The sequence below is a fragment of the Dama dama genome, chromosome 3 (assembly GCF_033118175.1).
Source record: "Dama dama isolate Ldn47 chromosome 3, ASM3311817v1, whole genome shotgun sequence".
NCBI lineage: Eukaryota > Metazoa > Chordata > Mammalia > Artiodactyla > Cervidae > Dama > Dama dama.
In genome coordinates, this window is record NC_083683.1 from 60768247 (window position 1) to 60788242 (window position 19996).

General features: G+C 39.5%; 1 long non-coding RNA gene across 1 annotated transcript in view; it reads right to left on the minus strand.

The window, feature by feature from the left end:
- Positions 1 to 12433: 12433 nt before the first annotated feature.
- The window catches only part of LOC133047350 (uncharacterized), a 56087-nt gene continuing 48524 nt past the window's right edge, over positions 12434 to 19996 (minus strand). Inside the window, exons 4-5 of the long non-coding RNA XR_009690722.1 lie at positions 18579 to 18636; positions 12434 to 14998 (exon numbers count right to left, since the gene is read on the minus strand). This is a non-coding gene — a long non-coding RNA (uncharacterized LOC133047350). The remainder of the gene's footprint in view (positions 14999 to 18578; positions 18637 to 19996) is intronic.

A 19996-nucleotide genomic window follows, 5' to 3' on the forward strand; every position in this document is an offset into this window, starting at 1 on the left:
TGTATAATGGGCTCCAGCTTCATCCATCTCATTAGGACTGGTTCAAATGAATTCTTTTTAATGGCTGAGTAATATTCCATGGTGTATATGTACCACAGCTTCCTTATCCATTCATCTGCTGATGGGCATCTAGGTTGCTTCCATGTCCTGGCTATTATAAACAGTGCTGCGATGAACATTGGGGTGCACGTGTCTCTTTCAGATCTGGTTTCCTCAGTGTGTATGCCCAGAACAAGTGGTGCTGGGAAAACTGGTCAACCACTTGTAAAAGAATGAAACTAGAACACTTTCTAACACCATACACAAAAATAAACTCAAAATGGATTAAAGATCTAAATGTAAGACCAGAAACTATAAAACTCCTAGAGGAGAACATAGGCAAAACACTCTCCGACATAAATCAAAGCAAGATCCTCTATGACCCACCTCCCAGAATATTGGAAATAAAAGCAAAACTAAACAAATGGGACCTAATGAAACTTAAAAGCTTTTGCACTACAAAGGAAACTATAAGTAAGGTGAAAAGACAGCCCTCAGATTGGGAGAAAATAATAGCAAATGAAGAAACAGACAAAGGATTAATCTCAAAAATATACAAGCAACTCCTGCAGCTCAATTCCAGAAAAATAAATGACCCAATCAAAAAATGGGCCAAAGAACTAAACAGACACTTCTCCAAAGAAGACATACAGATGGCTAACAAACACATGAAAAGATGCTCAACATCACTCATTATTAGAGAAATGCAAATCAAAACCACAATGAGGTACCATTACACGCCAGCCAGGATGGCTGCTATCCAAAAGTCTACAAGCAATAAATGCTGGAGAGGGTGTGGAGAAAAGGGAACCCTCTTACACTGTTGGTGGGTATGCTATTTCTATAGACACTGGGCGCAAAGTTCAGAGTCCATTGGGAGGGTGACCATGCATGTAGCCTAATGTTCACAGCCTGGCCTAAGACAGAGTCCAGCTCTGTCTGTTTCCTCCTTCATCAGTAGGACTGAACCTGCCCTCAGCAGGTGGGGGAACTGAAGCAGGGGTCCGATCCCCTCATCGGGGCAGTTGTCTGAGTCAGAGGAGAAACTTTTAAGGCTGAGAGTGAAACAGCTGATCTGTGGCAGTCTAAATGGAATGAGAATCAGACAGTCCTTGCCACAGCCATACGTACCCCGTGCAGGGATGTAGATGCCTTGGAAGGTGCAGCGGCTGGGAGCTGGAGTTTAGGAATCGTGGAGCAATCCCAGGGCAAGGGCTGCTGTTGACTGATGAGAGACAGATCGAGGGGATGTGAGGGAGGAAATTGTGGTGGGAAATGCTTGTGGAGGAAAGCCGGGCAGCCATGGAAGCAAGGCGATACTGCTAAGTCACACGTAGCGGGTGGAGCCATCACCATAGCCTCTCTCTCCCCACACGCCAGCATTGGCAGCTGATCAATAGAGAGGCTGGCCCATCAAATGCCTGATGCACTGCACTACAGAGTAGGACTCCCACCCAGGGTGCCCCATTAAGTGCCTGAGGTGCCAATTACAGAGTAGGACCCCAGTCAGGGGGATCCCACTATGTGCCTGATTCACTGAACAACAGAGAAGGAACCCAAGCAAGGGAGCCTTCTTAAGTGCCTGAATGGGCGGGCCTAGGTAGAAAGACTGGCCAAAGAGGCCTTCTGATCACCAGCTACAAGAGGCTTGAAAAAAGACTCTGAAAGGGCCATAACTCTTGCGGTGGAGGCAGTCCATGTCCGTGCACACTTGGCGCCACCAGGGTCCCCACAAGCCAAGCAGCTGCACCACCTTCATGCTCAGCTCTCACTGGGGCAGAGCTGCCATAGGCAAAAGAAGTCTTGCATCTATGCGTACAGGGTTGCTTTGGTAGTGTCCAACTCTGTGACCCTGTAGACTGTGGCATGCCAGGCTTCTCTGTCAGGGAGGGGAGTTCTGGAGTGTATTGGCCACTACTGGTTGGCATACCCTTCTAGAGATTATATTTCCTGCTGCCCTAGCCGCCAACTCCCCTAAGTATCTGGTGCTGCCAGAACCCCTGAGACCCAAGCAGCTGTGCCACCTCCACACCTCGCCCTCACAGGGGCAGACCCAAGTCCTCCAGGGCAGCCTCAGGAGCAAACCCCAGTGGACCATCCACATGTAGAGGTAGAAATAAAACCACAGTTGAAACCCAGGGGCAGTGTGGCTAAGAAAGAAGACCCAAAACCTTCCCACCAGCTGTACAAGCTGCAGATTAAATCCACACGATCAACTAGGCAGACTCTGTGTCTATGGAATATATAAAAGGTCATTGAGAGCTCCCACAAAAGAAAATGCACTAGTTCTGATAGCTGTGGACATCGGAGGCAAGAACATAGAGGAGTAGGAGATTAGACTCTGAGCTGCCCTCACAACAGGTCCAGAGATCAGCACAGCGTTGGAGGGCGTCCTAGGGGGATGAGGTGGACTGTGACTCCCTCCCTGCAAGGGAAAAGATGAAGCAGTGATTCAAGGAAAACATTTATTATTCTTATGTTTTGACTTGTTCTGTAGATCCTTTTGAATTTTTTTCTTTTTTTCCTTTTTTCCTTCCTCTGTTGTAGTCATCAATTTTGTTGGCACTATGAAATCTAATTAAGCCTTTGAGCTTTTTTTTTCCCCCTCAGTCACATTTTTAATTATTGTTATAAACCTCTGCCTCCACATTGGGCTTTTGCAGTTCTGGGGAGTTTTCCTTTTCTTTTTTTTTTTAAATTTTAACTTTTAGTTTTTTTAAACCTATTATTATTTTTTTCACATTTATTCCTTTGCTTTTCCTACTGTTCTTTTACCCTTGCAGTTAATCTATACACCCAACACAGGAGCACCTCAATACACAAGACAAACACTAACAGACATAAAAGGAGAAATTGACAGTAACACAATAATAGTAGGAGACTTTAACACTCCACTCACAAATGGACAGATCATCAAAACAGAAAATTAAAAAGGAAACACAAGTCTTAAATGATACATTAGATGCGATGGATCTCATTGATATCTTCGGGACATTCCATCCAAATGCAGAAGAATATCCCTTCTTCTCAGGTGCACATGGAACATTCTCCAGGATAGACATCTTGGGTCACATATCAAACCACAGTAAATTTAAGAAAATTGAGATAGTATCAAGCATCTTCTCTGACCACAATGCTGTGAGACTAGATATCAATTACAAGAAGAAAACTGTAAGAAACAAGCACATGGAGATTTAACAACACATTTCTATATAACCAACAGGTTACTGAAGAAATAAAAAGGGAAATCAAAAAAGTTCTAGAAACAAATGACAATGAAAACACAACAACTCAAAACCTATGGGATGCAGCAACAGCAGGTCTAAGAGGGAAGTTTATAGCGATACAATCCTATCTCAAGAAGCAAGAAAAGCATCGGATAGACAACCTAATGTTACACCTAAAACAACTGGAAAAAGAAGAACCAAAACCCCCCAAAATTAGCAGAAGGAAATAAATCATAAAGATCTGAGCAGAAATGAATGAAAAATAAATGAAAGAAACAGTAGTAAAGATTAGTAAAGCTAAAAGCTGGTTCTTTGAGAAGATAAACAAAATTGACAAACCTTTAGCCAGACTCATCAGGAAAAAAAAAAGAGAAGAATCGAATCAACAAAATTAGAAATGAAAAAGGGGAGGTTACAACAGACAATGCAGAAATACAGAGGATTATAAGAGAATATTATGAACAACTATATGGCAATAAAATGGATAACCTGGAGGAAATGGACAGATTCTTAGAAAAGTTCAATCTTCCAAGACTGAACCAGGAAGAAATAGAAATTATGAACAACCCAATTAGAAGCACCAAAATTGAATCTGTGATAAAAAATCTCCCAAAGAAAACAAAAGCCCAGGACCAGATGGCTTCACAGGAGAATTCTGTCAAACCTTTAGAGAAGAGCTAATGCCTATTCTTATAAAACTCTTTCAAAAAATTGCAGAGGAAGGAACACTTCCAAACTCATTCTATGAGGCCACCAACATCCTGATGCCAAAACCAGACAAAGACAACACACAAAAAAGAAAACTACAATATCATTGATGAACATAGATGCAAAAATCCTCAACAAAATTTTAGCGAACAGAATTCAACAACACATCAAAAAGATCATACACCATGGTCAAGTTGGGTTTATTCCAGGAATGCAAGGATTCTTCAATATATGCAAATCAATCAACGTGATTTCCATATTAACAAATTGAAAGATAGAAATCATATGATAATCTCAATAGATGCAGAAAAAGCCTTTGACAAAATTCAGCACCTATTTATGATTAAAACTCTTCAAAAAATGGGCATAGACGGAACCTACCTCAACATAGTAAAGGCTGTATATGATAAGCCTACAGCAAATAATATTCTCGATGGTAAAAAACTGAAAGCATTCCCCCTAAGATCAGGAACAAGACAAGGGTGTCCACTTTCACCATTATTATTCAACATAGTTTTGGAAGTCCTAGCTACAGTAATCAGGGAAGAAAAAGAAATAAAAGGAATCCAGATCAGAAAAGAAGTAAAGCTCTCACTGTTTGCAGATGATATGATACTGTACATAGAAAACCCTAAAGATAGTATCAAAAAATTACTAGAGGTAATCAGTGAATTTAGCAAAGTTGCAGGATACAAAATCAATACAAAGAAATCACTTGCATTTCTGTATACTAACAATGAAAAATCAGAGAAATTAAGGAATCAATCCCATTCACCATTGCAACATAAAGAATTAAAAATATAGGAATAAACTTACTTAAGGAGACAAAAGAAGTGTACACAGAAAATTATAAGACACTGATGAAAGAAATCAAAGATGACATAAACAGATGGAGAGATATTCCACTTTCCTGGGTAGGAAGAATCAATATTGTGACTATACTGCCAAACGCAATCTACAGATACAGTGTGATCCTTACCAAATTACCAATGGCATTTTTCACAGAACTAGAACAAAAAATTTCAAAATTTGTATAGAAACACAAAAGACCCAGAATAGCCAAAGCAGTCTTTAGAAAGAAGAATGAAGCTGGAGGAATCAACCTTCCTGACTTCAGCTTATACTACAAAGCTACAGTCCTCAAGACAGTGTGGTACTGGCACAAAAACAGAAATATTACCAATGGAACAAGATAGAAAGCCCAGAAATAAACCCATGCACCAGTGGGTACCTTTTTTTTGACAAAGGAGGCAAGAATATACAATAGGGCAAAGACAGCTTCTTCAATAAATGGTGCTGGGAAAACGGGACAGCTACATATAAAAGAATGAAATTAGAACACTTCATAACACCACACACAAAGATAAACTCAAAATGGATTAAAGACCTAAATGTAAGACCAGAAACTGTAAAACTCTTAGAGGAAAACATGGGCAGAACACTTGATGACATAAATTAAAGCAAGATCCCCTGTGGCCCACCTCCTAGAGTAATGGAAATAAAAACAAAAGTAAACAAGTGGGACCTAATTAAACTTAAAAGCTTTTGCACAGCAAAGGAAACTATAAGCAAGGTGAAAAGACAACCCTCAGAATGGGAGAAAATAATTGCAAATGAAACAATTGACAAAGGATTAATTTCCAAAATATACAAGCAGCTCATACAATTCAATACCAGAAAAACAATCAACCCAATTAAATAGTGGGGAAAAGACCTAAACAGACGTTTCTCCAAAGAAGGCATATGTATGGCTAACAAACACATGAAAAAATGCTCAACATAGCTCAGTATTTGAGAAATGCAAATCAAAACCACAATGGATATCACATCACACCAGTCAGAATGGCCATCATCGAAAAGTCTACAAACAGTAAATGCTGGAGAGGGTGTAGAGAAAAGGGAATGCTCTTGCCCTGTTGGTGGGAATGTAAATTAATACAACCACTATGGAAGACAGTATGGAGATTCCCTAAAGAACTAGGAATAAAGCCACCATATGACCCAGCAGTCCCACTCCTATGCATATACCCTGAGGAAACTAAAATTGAAAAAGACACATGTATCCCATTGGTCATTGCAGCACTATTTACGATAGCTAGAACATGGATGCAACCTAGATGTCCGTCAGCAGATGAATGGATAAAGTTGTGGTACATATACACAATGGAATATTACTCAGCCATAGAAAGGAATCTATTTGAGTCAGTTCTGATGAGGTGGATGAACCCAGAGCCTATTATACAGAGTGAAGTGAGTCAGAAAGAGAAAGATAAATATCATATTCTAATGGACATATACAGAATCTAGAAAAATGGTACTGAAGAATTTATTTACAGGGCAGTAATGGAGAAACAAACATAGAGAATAGACTTATGGACATGGAAGAGGGGAGGAGAGGGTGAGATGTATGGAGACAGGTAACATGGAAACTTACATTACCATATGTAAAATAGATAGCCAGCAGGAATTTGCTGTCTGGCACAGGAAACTCAAACAGGGGTTCAGTATCAACCTAGAGGGGTGGGATGGGGAGGGAGACGGGAGAGAGGTTCAAAAGGAAGGGGATATATGTATACCTATGGCTGCTTCATGTTGAGGTTTGACAGAAAACAACAAAATTCTGTAAAGCTATTATCCTTCAATAAAAAAAATAAATTACAAACAAACAATGTTGTAGTAGTTTCAAGGGACTTGGGCATACACATATGTGTATCCATTCTCCCCCAAACTCCCTTCCCATCCAGGCTAGCACATAACATGAGCAGAGTTCCATGTGCTATGCAGTGGGTCTTTGTTGGGTATCTATTTTAAATATAGCAGCATGTACATGACTTTCCCAGTGTCCCCAACTCTCCCTTCCTGCCGACAACCATAAGTTCATTTTCTAAGTCTTTGAGTCTCTTTCTGTTTTGTAAGTAAGTTAATTTGTACCATGTTAACTGTTGGTCCATGTTTATAAATAATAGCTTTTAGTTCATGTACCAAACCAGTTAATAGTGGCTATCTGGAGTGCTTTAAGAAGATTCCTGAGTAGTCCCTGTGGAAAAAAATCCTTGATGAATGAATGGTGTCTGTCCTGGGCATGAAGAGTGAGAGTGACATCACATGTGCTTGGCTATGTTAAACTCTACTGAAGACAATGAGAAACTGAGGCTTAGCTTTGTTTTATTCTCACGTAGTCTACTTCTTGAATTCTGATCCATGTTCATGTTTTGATTCCCGTGCAGACTTGTCTACACAGATATGAAGTTGAAACTAGCTTTTTGTATTACTTGTCTTCTTAAGATATATTGTTCTGTGACATTTCAGTTTATTTTCATTCTTGTCTGATGAGTTGCTGAAACTAGTAAGCCCATCTTTCTGACGAAGAATTCTTGTAAAAACTCAGTAATGACACTTCTGATTATAATTTGACTTCCTGTGTAGTTTGCCTGTAGGTAAAGGATCTGCTCATCATGCTAGATGAGTATGTTCAGTATGTGAGAGTTGTGCTTCTCATTATAACCATGTTCATTGGCATCTTGATGTCTTTCTCTGGCTCTTGTATGTTTTGGTAGCATGGGTAAATTTATCATAGCTTGTCGAGAGCAAGTGTCAAATACCTGAAAGGGAAAGGCTGGATCCAGACACCCTTCCCTTAGAGGACACAGAATCTGTGCCATTTCCAAAAGACTGCCTATTTTCTACTGATTTTAATTAATTACTCTAGCTCTATTGGTCACTCTTGCTTTTATTATGAAGTATTTGGCACATATAAAAGAATACAGTAACATAATAATGAAATGTACACCCATGACTTTTCCTCCCCAAAACAAAATAACACATTACCAATGCATTGCTTGTATCATCTCCTTTCCTTCTCCTGCCTTCCTCCAAGAGGCAACTATTATCCTGTAAATTGTAGGTATCATTCCTTTGCCTGTTTTAATTGGTAATTTTAGCACACATGTATGTATATAATCATGTAGTTTTGGTTGTTTTGAACTTTATTAAAATGGTGTCATACTGTTTGTAGGCTTTTGCAACTCATTTCTCCCATCTACAGGCATGCCATAGAGACATGACAGATTGGGTTCCAGACCACCTCAATAAACCAAATATAGCAATAAGGCAAGTCACAGGAGTTTTTGGTTTCCCAGTGCATATGAAAGTTACATTCATACTATTATATTTTAGTCTATTAAATGTACAGTATCATTATGTCTAAAAAATAATGTACATATTTTAATTAAAATATTTTATTGTTAAAAAAGTGCTAATCCTAAACCGAGCCTTTAGTGTGTTGTAATCTTTTTGCTGATAGAAGGTCTTGCTTTTATGTTGATGGTTGCTGACTTATCAGAGTGGTGTTTGCTGAAGGTTGGGGTGGCTGTGGCAGTTTCTTAAAAGAAGGCAGCAGTGAAGTTTGCTGAATCAGTCGACTCTTTCTTTCATGAACAATTTCTCTGTAGCATGCATTGATGTTTGATAACATTTTACCCACAGTAGAACTTCTTTCAAAATTGGAATCAGTCCTCTCAAACCCCACCACTGCTTTGTCAACCAAGTTTATGTAATGTTCTAAATAGTTTGTTTTCATTTCAACAGTCTCCACAGCATCTTTATCAGGAGTAGATTCTATCTCAAAAAACCACTTTCTTTGCTTATTCATAAGAAAAAATTCCTCAGCTGTTCAAGTTTTATCATGAGATTACAGCAACACAGGTACATTTTTAGGTTCCACTTCTAATTCTCTTGATATTTCCAACATATAAATAGCTACTTCCTCCACTGAAATTTTGAATCCTTCAAAGTCATCCACGATGATTGGATTCAACTTCTTCTAAGTTTCTGTTAATTCTGGTATTTTGACCTCTGCCCATAAATCATGAGTAATCTTAATGGCATCTAGGGCTGAATCCTTTAAAAAAAATTTTCAATTTTCTTTGCCCAGATCTTGCACCTATAGTTGTACAAAATTAATTTCATAAATATTAAGATGTGAAAAGTGAAATTACTGCTTGATCCATGGACTACAGGATGGATGCTATGTTAGCAGACATGAAAACAAAATTAATCTAGTAGAGCATCTCTGTCAGAGCCCTTGGATGACCAGGCACATTGTCAGTGAGCAGTAGCATCTTGAAAGAAATGTTTTATTTGGAGCAGTGGGTCTCAACAGTGGGCTGAAAATGTTTAGTAAATAATGTTGTAAACAGATGTGCTGTAATACAGATTTCACTGTTCTAATAATAGAGCACAGAAAGTTAAAGTGAAAGTTGCTCAGTCTTGTCCGACTCTTTACAACCCCATGGACTATACAGTCCGTGGAATTCTCCAGGCCAGAATACTGGAGTGGGTAGCCTTTTCCTTCTCCAGGGGATCTTCCCAACCCAGGAATCCAACCCAGGTCTCCTATGTTACAGGAGGATTCTTTACCAGCTGAGCCAGGCAGAGTAGATTTAGCCCTTAAGGGCCCAAGATTTTCAGAATAATAAATTAGCATTGGCTTCAACTTAGAATCACCAGCTGCCTTAGCCCCTAATAAGAGCGTCCGCCTGTCCCTTTGGTGCTTTGTAATCAGGCGCTGACTCCTCCTCTTTAGCTGTGAAAGTCCTAGATGGCATTTTCTTCTAATATAAGGCTGTTTTGTCTACATTGAAAATCTGTTCAGTGTAGCCACCTTTGTAAGTTATGGAGACATTTTGTTTCCTTAAACCTCATGAACCGACCTCACTTAGCTTCAAACTTTTCTTCTGCAGCTTCCTCACCTCATTTAGCCTTCGTAGAATTGAAGAGAGTTACAACCTTCCTCTGTATTAGGCTTTGGTTTAAGGGAATGTTTGGTTTGATCTTCTATCCAGACCACTAAAACTTTTTTCGTATCTTCAATAAAGCTGTTTTGCTTTCTTGTCTTTCATATGTTCACTGGAGTAGCACTTTTAATTTCCCGCAAAAACTTTTCCTTTGCACTCACAACTTGGCTAGCTGCCATAAAAGGCTGAGCTTTCAGCCTATCTTGGCTTATGACATGCCTTCTTCATTAAGCTGAATTACGTGTAGCTTTTGGTTTAAAGTGAGAGATGTGCAGCTCTTCCTTTCACTTGAACATTTAGAGGATGTTGTAGGGTTGTTAATTGGCCTAATTTCAATATTATTGTGTCTCAGGGAATAGGGAGACTTGAGGAAAGGGAGAGAGACAGGCCATAGCTGGTTGGTGGAGTAGTCAGAACACATACAACACTTATTGAGGTCACCATCTTATATGGGCAAGGTTTGTGGCACCCCAAAACAGTGACAGTAGTAACACCAGAGATTGCTGATTATAGATCGCCACAGCAAATATAATAATAATGAAAAAGTTTGAAATATCAGAGGGATTACCAAAGTGTGATAGAGACATGAAGTGAGCAAATGTTTTAAGTCTGTAGGATCTACCATCTCCTAGTGCTGGCTCTCAGACTAGGAGACCACAGGCAGGGAGAGAGACCAAACCTCTAATAATAAGAGTGGTCCTGAGAAAGTAAATGCCCTCACAAAAGTGGGTAATGTTGTCATCTAACATTTAGATTCAAGGCTTCCTACTTGTTACTTTAAATTCCTTATAACAAGGTTAGTGTTATTTTATCTATTTGGATGCTCAGAGAGCTTAAACAACTCTCTGAAAATCCCATTGCTATTTGAGCCCTGAATTTATCCCACATTCACACACTTTCCACTCTAATACCCACAGGGATTTCATTAACAAAGTCAGCTAAGGTGATGTAAGGGAGTCAAATCCAGTGGGTAAAGATTGAATCAGGAGAACCTTGTGCAAGGAGATGCCCAGGGCTCTCTGAGATGTGTTTAGAATTCAGAAGTCCATCAGTAGGGTAGGTGAGTGAGCATGGAAAATGCTTGGAGATGCAGGCAGAGAATCACTTGTGAGCAACTTGTGTTCCTCTTCCCCAGAGTTGAATTTACAACAGACATTAGTAAATTTACTAAAGGAAATTTAAATTTAAGGAAAGTTTAAGGTTTAAGAAAAGTTAAATAACTTGAATATGTGTAGTATACCACCAATAAGATCGTGTAGAGTAAACCGATATGCAGCCAAAATCTCTCCAGGTTTTACTAAATTTTGTTAGAAAAGACATTAGTGATATAATGTTCAAATCCCTCTGGTTAGTTGTCCCCTGAAGCAGGGCTTGGATTCTTTGAAACATGGCCCAGTGGGTTCCCCACCAGCTTTATAAAGGGAACCCTCAGGTGATGTGCCCAGAAATAAAATCTGCTCACCTGGGACCACTGCCTTTCTGGCATGCACCTGCTGGTGTTACTTCAGGAGATTCTCCGTGGTCGTCTGGCTGCCACAGAGTTTGTGAGCCTCCTTCCTGTCACCATCACTGAGTTCTGGAGATTTATTGCAAGGTGGGCAGAGGGATCGGTAAGCACCCCCACCCCTGTGGTAGGGGCTCCACGTCCCACCTTAACCAAAGAAATCCACTTTTATCCAGTTCATAAGGGGTTTGTCTCTGTTTTTTGTTGTTGTTGTTGTTTAGTTGCTAAGGTCTATTAAGCTCTTTTGTCTACTCCATGGACTGCAGCCAATTAGAACTTCTGAAAGTTGTTTGAAGACAGTTTCTTTGGTGTCTCTCTGGTGAAGGATTCTGCTATGTTCCAAGGAAAAGTGGGCAGAGACTCAGTTTCCTGCTCAAAGTAGAATTCTGTCACCTGGAGAACAAAGCACTTCTGTTCAGACTCTGAGTCTCACAGACTTGCTTATTAAAATAATTTCTGCCATTTTGGCTTCCAGCTTCTTTCTTCAGAGGTGTTGGGCATGGTCCCTGGGTTAGACTGGAAATAAATAGCCAGTCCATCCACTCCCCATCTCTGTCAGAGTTCTCAGTTGCAGCTAATTGGAATATAGTGTGAGCAGAAAAGGAATTTATTAGTGAATACAGAATATCCCAGGAGGCCAGAAGCCAGACTGGGAGGCTCCCCAGTCAGGATCGATGCCCAGAATTGCACTGAGGAATTGGTCTGCTAGAAACTGCTCACTTGCCTCTGCCGGCCACAGACCCACTGCTGGTGTTCAGCCTTGGCTTGTGTGTGACCTTAGCCACCCCTCCCTCCGGCAACTGGAATTGCCTGCTGTCTGTCGCTCTAGAGTGGACCCCAGGTGACACTTGTTTCTCTGCAGTGATTCAATCCCTTTCTGGTATATGTGTTTGCTGGGGCTTATGTTGTAGCCCAGTGTCATAGCTGCCAAGGAGGTGGAGAATTCTCCAAGTGTAGCATGTTTGATGGTGCTGAGAAGCCCAGAAAAGTGACAGCATGTTCACTTAGCCATCATTACCCTCAGAGTCCCTTCCTGCCCCCATTCCCTACCTCTTGCATTTACCCCAACCGCAGCTTCCTTTATCTTCAACCATTCAAAACCAAAGACTTCATTAGAATTGAACTCTCTGGGGCATCACCGTCAACTCACTAAACAAGCCCCGACATGACTAAACTTCAGCAGTATAAACAGCCAGTGTCAAGTTGAAACCTCTAAAGTGTACGCACTGAAACAACCATCTATTCCCAAACTAGTCCATAAGACCACAGGGTCCTAGGAAAGAATTGCCCATGACTAATAGGGAGCACAAACATGTTTTCATTAGAGTGAAAATACAGCTTACTTTATGCCACATTCAATCAGCAAGGACACAAAAAATGTATTTCTTTCTAAAAAAATTCTTTAGTCAGTGTTCAACATAGATGTTTATTGAATGGATCAAGATACTGTTAGTAAAAGCAGTGAACAAAACCCAAAGTCCTGTCTGTGAAGTGCTCATATTCTAGAGGGAGGAACAGACTGTGAACAAGGAATCAAATATATAAATAACAATCTCAGTGATAAGAAAATAAAGCAGAGTTAAGGAAAAGAAGTGCTCATTATATTGGGTGATCAGAGAGGTGGTATTTGAGCAGAGATGTGAGTAATGGGATAGGGCAGGTATAAAGCGATTTGGGAACAGAAGGCCCTGAGACAAAAACACCTCCAGGCATTAGCATTAGAGGAAGAAGATCAGTGTGTGTGTGCTGGAGGGAAAGCCAAAGCTGAAATGAAAAGGAGAGAGAGATCTGAATACAGGGGGTCTTTGTAGGCCGCCATTAAAGTTTAGGCTTTTATTTTAAGGATGATAGGAAGCCATCGGATGGTTTTAAGCTGAGCAGTGTGACATGATCAGGTTAACATTTTTAAAAGTTTCACTGGCTCTAGTTTAAAAGAGAAATATGTGGGGCTAAATTGAAAGCGAGGAAGCCTCTCAGGAGGCTTTGCTGTAACCCAGAGAGAAAAGCATGTCAGCTTGGACTCCCGGGGGAGCGGTGGAAGTGAGATCAAATTAATTTTAGAATGTATTTTGCCAAGACTTTCTCATGCTTTGCATGTGAAAATGAGAGAGAGAAAGAATCCAGTGCATATTTCTAGGATCCACTTTATGGTTGATTATATTTTTTAAAAAGTGGATATAAGAATATTTCCCCATATGCTTTTCCAGAACTTGCCACTCCCCATCAGGAGGTGGCATCTATTACTCAAGGGATTGATTTTGACTATACTTGTGTCTTGAATGGTTAGCCAGAACAAAATAGCAAGGTCTAAGTGACCCCGAGCTCAGCTTCCATTTTGCATGATTCATAGAAGTCTTCTTCCTGTTTTTTTTTTTTTTTTTTTCCGCATCAGACAATACATCTTTGATAACTAGCGTGAATCTGGCTTTGTGTAATTCCACATCTGTTCTTATTCCTCTGCTGCCCTCTTGGGGCTACAAACCACATTGCCCCACTTGTATGCCAGGCAAAAAACAATGAGCACTATTTTGAACAGTTCACGTATACTTACTCCTGTGTTCTTGACAATCCTATGTGGTACTTCTAACCTCCTTTTAAAGATGAGAAAACATAGATACATAGATACAAGAAACAAGTTACCAAGATGCAAGAATCAAGGTTCTACAATGGCCACCCTGGAAATTGAACCAAGAGTCTAGTGTTGCACTATCCCCCTCTTCTTTGGTATGGAAAAGCCGATCCAGTAGGCATCCATGTGAGACTTGTGTACTTTTGTAACTTGTGAAAGTAAATGTACTTTGAAGTATGGGTTTTTATCTCTTTACTGGGTGATGACACTGGCTGCCTAACTAATCTCCCCATTGCTAGTCTTTCCCATTTCGGTCTATTTTCCATACAGTAATCATAGGTGTCTCTTAAAAAAATGAAGGCATGAGCTAAGTGAGATCTTATCTTTTCACCTTATCTAACTATATGAAAAATATAAGAGCTAGTCTTACCAAAGGGGTAAGATGAGTGAGCTAAGCCAGTTCAGTTCAGTTCAGTTGCTCAGTCGTGTCCGACTCTTTGCGACCCCATAAATCGCAGCACGCCAGGCCTCCCTGTCCAGCAGATAGCCTAATACTCTTGAAACCACAATTGAAAATGGAGTCTATTGATGTGTGGTTATAACACTTAATATGCAGTATTTATCTCTGAGTAAATTTAGGTTTTATCTTATTCACCATCACACGTATCCTGCAAGGATGAAAGCACATCTTCTCTCTTTTATAAGAGGAGAAATTCTACCATACAAATAGTGCTCTGACATAGAAAAGAATGTAGCTGAGGGTGGTCAGTGTCATGCAGACTCTGGAGTCATTTCTGACTCCAGAAATCTAACTGGTTTTCAGAAACCGAATGAAGTGTGTTAAGTGGAACCCTTTAAATATAGTCTGAACCAGAAGGTTAATATTTAAGCAGATAAAGCTGCTCAAGCTGTGTAGAGGGCAGTAGATGTAGTGGGCATCTGCTTGGCTGTCTGCAAAAACTTTGCAAGCATAGCTGAGAAACCTCTTGGGCTCAGCTTCAAAAACATTCCCGGAAAGCATATGTGGTGTCAAGAGCCATTCCCAGCAGTGGAGATGGGGAGTCCAGAAGTTGCCAGGCCCAAAGCCATAGTCAATATTGTACTCTTTCCAACATCCTTGAGTTACTTTCCTTATCTCTGGGTAGTTGAGGCTTCTCTGCACATGCAAGAAAGATAAAAATAAAAATGTTGTAATTCACACAAAGTGAACTCAGGATTTCACCTGGAAGAGCAACAGAACTGCAGCGCCTCCCTGCCACAGCCCTCAGCTTTGCCGCTTTGCTTTTCCGCCCATGTGTAGTAGTAACAGACCTCTGAAGTTTAACCTTCCTTGTCTGGGAAGTGGGAGCGGAGAGAGGAGGTGGCTTATCTGGTGTCTATTCCAGGGGTTCTTTTCTGGAATCAGAGTTGTGCACCTGCTGACTTGCCAGTTAATATGTAAACAGAGAGCGAAAAAGACTCAAAAGAGGCAGCAAGACACTCCCTCAGGATTCTCCTTCCCAGTCCTTTTTTACTGAGCAAAATCACTGTGACAACTTCAGCCTGAATCTAGATCACTATAGGGGAGATGATTTGAGATAAAGATTTCTTTACGGTTAAGTAGATTTTGTCTGCTTGTTTTGTTGTGTTAAGAAGCCTCCAGGGTGACTCCCATGCGAGCAGGTCTATTGCAAGCAATGCTGGATATAGGTTTGTCAGAGAAATTGAAATTTATTAAATAGAATTAACATTATTTCCTGTATTTTTTCAGTATTGGTCATTTGGATTCCTTCAAAGTGTTTTGTTTTTATTTTGTTTTAAACATAAATGGGCTTTAGACTTGTTGGAAAAACAATTTACTATAATCACATTTGGCCCTCTAGATCAAACTATTTCCAGATCCATCTGTTCTGACAGACATAAGTGATTATTCTTGCTCTGTTCTTTAAGTCACCCCACATGTGTTTGCCTGCCATGCCATTTCTTTCTCTTTATTTTCTACTATGAGCTTTAAAAATTTGTAGTTATAAATTTATAGGTCTAAGACTGATGCTGTTGCTTATTTTCATCTCTGCCTTCCAGCATTGGAAGAAAAAATTGGTATCTTTCTGACAGTGTAATTACTCCCACCTCTGACATCCCTGCTTCATGGTGATATCTGTAAGGAAATAATTTGGATAGGGAGTAATACAGTGGTCATGTATGGATGTGAGAGTTGGACTATAAAGAAAACTGAATGCTGAAGAATTGATGCTGTTGAACTGTGGTGTTGGAGAAGACTCTTGAGAGTCCCTTGGACTGCAGGGAGATCCAACCAGTCCATCCTAAAGGAGATCAGTCCTGGGTGTTCATTGGAATGACTGATGCTGAAGCTGAAACTCCAATACTTTGGCCACCTGATGCGAAGAGTTGACTCATTGGAAAAGACCCTGATGCTGGGAAAGACTGAGGGCAGGAGGAGAAGGGGACGACAGAGGATGAGATGGTTGGATGGCATCATTGACTCAATGGACATGGGTTTGGGTGGACTCCAGGAATTGGTGATGGACAGGGGGGCCTGGTATGCTGTGGTTCATGGGGTTGCAAGGAGTCAGACACGACTGAGCAACTGAACTGAGCTGAACTGAATACACATGTTCTTGGATTAAGGGCATAACAGGTATGAACTGGAAGATTCAGAAAATTTGAAATGTTGAAGCAGCTGAAGAGATGTTGAAGCAGTTGAGGCAGCTCACAACCTAGCTGAGTCCCTAGTTTATGAATGTAGTGCCTTGAGGAATTCTTGAGAATCTTGTGAAGTATTTGTTGTCAGTGTTCTACTACATTTTGGAATCTGCAGCTTGTCAGTGGAAAATACGATGCTCTATGAGTCAGCCATGACAGTGGACTGGGTTGTAGTGGTGGGTTATCTTTAAAGACACTTCTGTTTCACTCATAATGTCCTGTTCCTCCAAGCAACTATACTTCTCTTTATTTTTCTAGACTATTGGGTTTCAAGATACCTAGTCTGATTTAGGCAGTCTTTCAAGAGATTACTAAGGTGTATGAAGTACACCTTAGCATAGGACCTAATTGGGTAGCTTTATAGTGAATAGCTCCGATTTAGCTATGAACATTAATAGGTAGGCCCTTTCATTAATATCAGCTGACCAATGGACTGTAACACACTATAGCCTAAACACTGATAATAGCACTCTGTACTCAATTAAGTTTTCTTTCACTTGGTCAAGTGTGATATAATGTCCCATTCAGTGCATACTTGCCATTCTTGTTAGTCATGTGAAGGCATACTTCAAGACTGGAAAATTGGTCCAGAAAGTTCCAGTTGATTCAGAGTATAGTTTGAGACTTCCAGGTTTGTTTATTTATGAATCTATTATTGATCCTGACCCACTCAACTGGAAGGTGAGGTAGAGAAATGTTATTGCGTTCAAGTCAAAAGGCTTACAATGGGGAAATGAGTCTAGCTCTAGGGAAGGTACAAATGATGGAGACTACAAGCCTAGAGAAAAGACAGCTCTGTTTAGATCTTAGAGTCCTTGTGTGTATATTAATTTGAAAAATATTTATTGGGTTCGCCAAAAACTTCACTTGGGTTTTTCTGTAAGATATTATGGAGAAACCTAAACAAACTTTTTGGCCAATCCAATATTTAGTAAGTTCCACATGGCCCAGGATCAGAAATGAGTAAGATTAAAGATAGAGAACAGTGACTTTGTAACAAGGATTGATAAAATATCACTTGTGTCATCTTAGGTATGACTTTCCTCTGAAGGGCAAATTTGTGGAAAGTTAGAATGGATGGCCCTAGAGTGGGATAGTGAAACACCGCTTTATTAAAGGCAGCTTTTGGCCTTTCCTTTTGGAATTATTTAAACAATTAACTCCTATTTTCTTTGGGATTTGTCTTTTTGCTGAATCTGGCTCAGTGGACCAATCTTAATATGCCATTGCATAAAACTGGAGTAACAATACCTACTTTGAAGAGTCATTGTGATGATTAGAAAATGTTAGGTATGATAAACATAGAAATATAGCCAGGACCCCCAAAGCCCCTTTGTCACAGGTTGGGTTCTTTAGAAGCAGAACCTGGGATAGATTTAAGCCAAATGACTCACTGAGAGAATGTTCTTCTTGAAAAACCTATAACAAAGACAGAGAGGCAAAACAGGAAAGGGCCGATTGTTCACCATGGATATAGTCACAGGTAAAATCTAGTCTTGGCCTAACCACTGGAGGACTCTGGAGAATAAATGGTACACAGAGTTATGATTGGAGCAGATTGGCCTTTTGTATTCCAAATGAGTCAGCTGTTGGCATTTGGAGACCTGTAGTGGAAGGTGGGGGTTGTGTTGATGGTAGGGTGATCTCCTAGGCATATCTAGGTGAGCTGACTTCTGTTAGCCAAAGGCCATTCTCGTGTACCTCTAACTTCTCTTCCTCAAATGAAAACTTGTATCCCTTAGGGTGATGTCCCTGGGGACTCCATTCTGTCTTCAGTACTTACTCCTTTGATCTCCAGTTGGAAGGTATCTTCGAGCTCCACTTACAGTATCAAGTTTTTGTGAAACAGAAGCAGTGTTCTTCAGGATTCTAGTGCAGTGCCTGGCAGATATTAGGGACTCTACGGATGGTAGCTTCTGTTTTTTAATCTTTGGTCTCTAAACCTGTCTCTCATTTTAGAGAATCACTGGCGAAGCATCCTCCTGTCAAGCCATGACAAGAAGAGACCAAGCAAAGCACTTAGCATTTAGTACCTGGTTAAGAAGTGCTCATTGGCTTTATCTCAGGATCATTCATGCGTTTTAAACTTTCCTATGGTATAGAAGAAATAACTGCAGTCAGTCAATTATCATGGATATTATTATTAGCATTAATCACCATAAATATTAAGATGTATTTACAGAAAATAGTTTAGTTTTACTTTTGAAAAAATATTTTATTTCTGATTCTTTTAAAGCATATACACTAGACATTATCACCCAATTTGGTACTTAAATATCTGTATTTTTCTTTCTTTTTCTTGAATGGTCCTACAGATAAGGATTTTCTGTTGTATCCTTTGACTGTCCCCATACCATCTGCCTCTGTCATTTGCTCACTGTCAGAAGCAAGAAAAGTGCTCAATTAAAACTTATCTTGATTAAGTATAACAGTGGGCAAATTAAAACATCAATGAACCAAGTGAAAATAATCCCTTAAAAAAGAGACAACATGAGGAATTTTTTTCTAGAATTTTCTGCCAATAATTTTGCCAAAACTATTTTAAATGCTCATATATTTTTGCCTACTAATTGTTTCTATGAATGTATCCTTAAAAACTTGGAACCAAGACCTATGTCCATAAAAAAAAGTTAAATAAATTGTTACATTCAAAGGTCATTAAACAAGAATAAGATACATATACTGATGAAAAAAATCCAAAGTGTAAGTGAAAGAACAAATTGCATACATATACTTTTATACACACTCATATATGTACATACTTCATAAATATGTGTATATAAATTTTTGTATTTAATTGTGAGATAAAGATTAAACAGACTTTTTTCTAGTGAATCAATAATCATAACACTATTTATAAATAGCCTGATTTTTCCCCACTATATTGAAAATGTTAATTTTATTATATATAAAGTAATCATTGGTAATTGGATCTTTTACTGGCCACTGCTGATTTGTCTCTTTCTTTACCAGCATCACATTTAATCTGATGACAGTAATTTTGTAGGCAGTTTTAATAGCCATATAACAAGTACTGCACCCTCCTTGCTTAATTTTCTTCTTTAAAAAAATGTATAGGCAATCTGCTACATTTACTTTTGTATTAATGTGCAAGTTTTCTCTGTAACTTACAACTTTCTGCTGTAGTTTAAAAAAACGAAAGCATTTTATCTGATTGAAATTGCATTCAGTAAAGTTCAGTTCAGTTGCTAAGTTGTGTCTGACTCTTTGCGACCCCATGGACTGCAGCACACCAGGCTTCCTTGTCATTAAAAAATCAATAAACTAAAAATAATATCAGCCCCATTATCTAAACACAAAGATTCTACACTGTACCATCTTTGCATCTGCACTGAGTATTATTATTAGTTAGAAAAATATCATTGCTATCTGCCAAACAATGATATCTTAGTGTTGTTTTATTTCTACTACCAACAATGAATATAAGTTT